The sequence below is a fragment of the Carcharhinus amblyrhynchos genome, chromosome 23 (assembly GCF_965287045.1).
Source record: "Carcharhinus amblyrhynchos chromosome 23, sCarAmb.v2.hapA, whole genome shotgun sequence".
Taxonomy (NCBI): domain Eukaryota; kingdom Metazoa; phylum Chordata; class Chondrichthyes; order Carcharhiniformes; family Carcharhinidae; genus Carcharhinus; species Carcharhinus amblyrhynchos.
The window spans coordinates 35370681-35376550 of NC_137346.1; positions in this window are offsets into that span (position 1 = coordinate 35370681).

Sequence of the window (5870 nt, forward strand, 5' to 3'; positions counted from 1 at the left end):
GTAGCTTCCAGCAAGTGTGCTGCAGTCACTGGAACAGCACTCTGTGGAAGTCCCACAACAGGCAAAGACACACAGAAGACAGGAAGTAAGGGAACGTATATGTTTGCAGCAGGAAAAGGTGAAGAAGCATCCTGACCAGTGAAGGAACAAGACCCTGCACAGGGACCATCAGTAGGCAGAGACATTGGATGGAATTCACAAATTTTGGCACAAAATCCTGTGGGAGAATGGGAAAGTAACAGGGATGGGAACATAGAGTTTCTCCTGCTGCGGAGGCTGGTGAGAAAACACAGCAAGTCTTCTGGCCATGGCCTAAGTAATTATGCAACCAGGTATTTGTATTCTGATAGCACATAATCCTCTGTCCCATCAGGACACCATATTGAAAAGGCGTCCAGCACTATTGATGAAGGAAGATGAACGTTCTGAAAATGAAGATGGGTCTCTGGGAGCACTCTGAGACCAGAAGATGGATCAGCAGGAGCATTCTGAGGCTGGAATGTAGAAGGTCCACATGTAGATACTTCACCCTCCCCTACCCTCGGCTGTCATGCTTGAGGGTTCAGTTTGCCACCAGCCTCCATCCTGAACTCTTGAGGCAGCCTCAGGAATGTTTAAGGTCAGTCCCAATATTTGCATACCATATTGTTCCAAATGTTTCGCACTGGCATTTTTCCCAGCTGGAGTAGCAGGGCTTGTGTTATCAGACTTTCATCTGCATCTCATCAGTGGCATCCAAATGAGTTTGACGTTGGCCTCCGACAGTTTTTCTGCTCTGCCATGGCAGAAGATCAACCTGTAAATCCGTGCCAGCATAAAACCAATTTTTGGGCCTCCTGCCAAATTCTGCCTCTTCCAACCCTCGCTGAACTGCTGCCGATGGGGGTTTTAGTGAATTCTATCCATTGCATTGGGCCTTGACCTCTCAATTTGAGAACCCCAATCAGGGTTTCACTGTAGGATTTTGATTGCACTGTGACTGGAATGGAACAAGAGAGATCTGCTGTTGCAAGCAATAAAATGAAGTGAATCCATATCCCTAAATTTCCAACCTTCCAGACTCTTCCTCGGGGGATCAGAAGGATTACAGACCTGCATTGTTTTCAATTCTTCACCCCAGGGGATAAACAAACATGACCAAAGAACTCTTAAAGTTTTAAGACCTGAATACATGTTACCTTTTAGCAACCAGAATCTTTGCTTGAGTACTTGTGTGTGTATATCTGTTTGAGTGTGCAAATAGGTATGAATGCAGGAATATCTGGGTGTTGAATAATAAACATTTATCTTTCTTTTAAAACTTATGAGAAAACCTGTTGTTTGTTTGTTCTTGAGAGTGAGAGCAGTCAGGGTGGTTAACACAATTTTAAAAGAGAATATTTCAGATTACTCAGGATAAGTATATTCCAGCTAGAAAGAAAAATTCTAAGGGCTGAACCCACCATCTGTGGGTAATTACAGAAGTTGAGGAAAGTGTCAAAACTAAGGAAAAAGCAGATAACCGTGTGAAGATGATTGGCAGGTCACATGATTGGTCAGAATATAAAGAACAGCAAAGAATGACTAAAAGGTTAATCAGGAGAAAAATTAGAGTATGAGAGGAAGCTAGCTAGAAATGTAAAACTAAATAGCAAGAGTTTCTCTAGGTATTTAAAAAGAAAAAACGTAAAATGAGTATTTGTTCTCTGGAGACTGACAATGTGGAGTTAATATTCAATAATAATGAAATGGCAGATGAAATGAACAAATATTTTGTTCCTGTCTTCATTAAAGAAGATATAAAAAACGTTTCAAGAATAGCTGGAAATCAGGAGGTGGAAGGGAGGGTGGAGCTTGGTGGAATCACAATCACTCAGGAAGCAGTATTGAGCAAATAGATGGATGTATAGCCTGACAAATCTCTGGGTCCAAACCAGGTAGCTAATAAAGGAGTAGGTGTGTAGAAAGGTCCCATCAGACTGGAAAGTAGAAAATATAGCTTCTCTATTCAAGAAGGGAGGGAGGCAGAAAACAGGAAACTATGGGCCAGTTAGCTTGATAGCCACCATAGGGAAGGTGTTAAAATCGATCATTGAAGAGACTGCAGCTGGTCACTTAGAAAAACATAAGGTAACCAGGATGAATCAGCATGGTTTTCTGCAAGGGAAATCATGTTTAACCAATTTATCAGAGTTCTTTGAAAGAGTACTATATGCTATGAATAAAGAGGAGCCTGTAGATGTACTGTACTTGGATTTCCAGTAGGTATTTGATGGCGTGCCACATCAAAGATTATTAGGACAGTGAAATTGCATAGTGTCAAGGCAACATTTTAGCATGGATAGGAGATTGGCTGGCTGGAAGAAAACAGAGAGTATGCGAAAATGGGTATTTCCCCAATTAGCAGGGTGTGATGAATGGAGTCCTGCAGTGGTCTCTGCTGAGGCCCCAACCTTTTACAATTTATATCAGTGACTTAGATGGTTGGAGGAAAGGCATGGTAAATTTGTAGATAACACAAAGATATGTAGGAAAGTATGTTGTAAAGAGCACACAAGGAAGTTGCAGATGCTTATAGACAATTTGAATGAGTGAGCAAAAATCTGGCAGATGGAGTATAATGTGGGAAAATGTGAAGTTTCTCACTTTGGCAAGAAAAATAAAAGAGCAGAATTTTACTTCAATGGAGAAAGACTGAAGAATTGCAAAGCGTAGAGGGATCTGGATGTTCTAGACCATGAGTTACAAAAAGTTAGTACGCGGGTCCAGCAAGTAATTAAGAAATCTATTGGAATGCTATTCTTTGTTACAAGAGGAAACAAACATAAAAGTAGGAATGAAATGCTTCTGCTATGCAAGGCATTTGTGACATAATAAGTGAAATTTTCCCTAAATTAGGCTAAGTATCAGTTACAGTGCAAAAACCAATGAGAATCCCACCGGCTCCAGCGGCAGGATCTGGACTGCAATTTTTCAGCACTTAGAAAGTTTCCCCATCTGAAAAACAGCCTGCCTGTGGCACAAGGAATCTGATTGGCCTGCCCCAACGAATTCGCCTGAACAGTTCCATCAGGCTGGATTTAAACAGCTCTGCAGCACTTACTCACAGTGAAGCCAGGAGGGTGGCAATGAGGAAACCTGCTCCCTGCTTCACAGAGGGGCCTCACCATATGGAGCTGCCATGGAGGAGACAGGATTGACCATCTACCCACAGGCTGGCAGGGGACTCTCCAGCAAGGTCAAGAACCCCGACCTAGACGGTAGCCATACTGGTGAGTGTTAGCAGCCTCCACAAGAAGACAGGGGCACCATAATGGAGCAGAGGGTAGGATAATATTCAATTAGTAAACCCAATTCTGACCAAGAGTCTATGGAGGTGAAACGTTAACTCTGTTCCTCCTCTGATAGAAACTGACACTGCCCCAGTGTCCTCTGTTCTTGTTTAAGATTCCGCAGTATTCTTCTTATTTCAGTTTGGAAATAGTTGGATGGTGTAATGGGAAAATAGTTGGATTGGATTCTGAGTGGGTGAGATTAAATGGACTTCATCCCAACTTAGCTCAAGATCATTACAGTACTACTGGAGACCCACAACAGATTTGTGGTCAAATTAGTATCTTTACTGCAACAGTATTTCCTTAAATACAGTATTTACGGTTACGCTTTAACAGAATCAAAGCTTCTCACTCTGAAAAAAGCTCCATAAAACTGTCCATGTGTAAAAACAGGCCGATGAACAGAAATGCAAGTTTTGTCAAGGGCCTGGCCTTGTGACTTGTTTATAATCATAGAGTATGAAAGTCTTATGAGGAACTGTTTTCTTCTGAGTTGAAAAGACAGGTTTACATTTCATGGGCTCAATATTACCTGAGGAATAGATAGCTGTTTCCTTAAAAATCAGTCTTGTTATAATTTCTGCATCTATCATCAAATAAAACAACTTCCAAATGACCTATCTTAGTCTATGATAAAGCACTTGTTTCAGATTCAAGTTTTGAAGCCATAATAATTGTACCTTCCTTGAGTCCAAGTCCGTATTCCATTCTTCCCTCGTTATCTCTCCCACCATCACACTGGCCACACTCCCTCCATCCTGACCCTGCTGCCACTGTCACTGAGCATGAGCAGATGGGTATTTCTGATGGCCCAGCCCTCCACATGCTCCAGATGCTTCCACAGGAGCCAGGTTCCATCAACCAAATAAACCCAGCAACAGATGTGCCCTCTAACCTGATCGAATAAAATGGTTCATACAGGCAAACAAAATCCAAACAACTGCACAACATTTAAGAAATATTTAGATGAGCACATGAAATGCCATAGCATACTAGGCTACGGATCAAGTAAATGGGATTGGAGTAGATAGATGCTTGAAGGTTGGCACGGATGTGATGAGCTGAAGGGCACCTTTCTGTGCTGTAAAACTTCTGATTGTTTTTATTATCATAGAATCTCTACAGCGCAGAAAGAGGCCATTCGGCCCATTGAGTCTGCACCGACCACAATCCCACCCAGGGGCTATCCCACATATTTACCGTACTAATCCCCCAACACTAGGATCAATTTAGCATGGCCAATCAACTTAACCTGCCCATCTTTGGACTGCGGGAGGAAACTGAAGCACCCAGAGGAAACCCACACAGACACAGGGAGAATGTGCAAACTCCACACAGACAGTGACCCGAGGCCGAAATTGAACCCGGATCCCTTGTGCAGTGAGGCAGCAGCGCTAACCGCTGAGTCACCATGCCACCCCTATAGATACAGATCTATACATATATATATGTACAGATCTATACTTACATCAATTCTAACTTTGTCCACTCTATGCTACATTGTTACATTGATTTCTTGGTTAGTTTGTCATTATACTCTGCTTCTCTCAATAAGAATCAAATCGTAGGAGTAACCCCTGCCTCTATCAGCTGGGTATGAATCTTTAGATGGGCTGTCAGTTGACCTTGATTGTGTGAGGTTCCTCATTTCCTAATGGAGACTTGCTGGGAAAGCTTGGCAAAGGACAGAAATGAAGAACTACTACTGTCCATTTCACCTGATTTACCAGTAATTGATTTATTCTGGTGTATTGTCTTTACTCTTGCACAATTCGGAGAAAGATGCATGTTATAACAATAACGACCAGAGAAAAAGAAAGGTATGCATTATATCCGAATAGTACAGGCAGATTTTCATTACGTTGGTAAATGATATTTTGACCTAAAATGTAAATCTGTTTCTCTCTCTGCAGATGTAACCAGACATGGGTATTTCCAGCACTTTGAGTTTTTATTAAAGATTTCCAGCTGTTTCTGTATTTTGCTACTGTGTTAAGGATATTTTGCGTTCTATCTACCCTGATCTCCCAAATAGTACACAGAGGGCTTCTCAGATGGTGAGATCATTCTGTGGCCTCTCTCTAATGGACAGGAAATGCACAAGTCAGTCAGGTGTAGAATGAAAAAAGTGCTAAGAATATCTGATTGGATTCTGCCAAAATGAAGTCTTCTGGGCAAAAACCCAGAATAAAAACTCAAACAAGAAACATTTAGGTCCTCATTTCAGGGTGCACATAAAAGGGTTGCCTTTGTTTCTGTTTTTTTTCCCCATTTAGGTTTAATTATACATTATTTTGAACACCCTCGGATCATTATATGAGTATTAAAGCCATTATTGGATAGTCAATTCCTTGTCAATAGTTATTCAGCTGTGTTTTCTTTTGAATACAGCATCCCTTGTGTGGTTAAGGAGGATGCCTGATTTATCCATCATTCCACGTGCTCTTTTTGTCACTGCCATTTGAACCTGTGTTTGGGAAATGCTGATGCTGCTCACAAAGGTAAATAATTTTTAGTTTCTTTGTCTAATGACAGAACTGCCAAATAAACCTAACT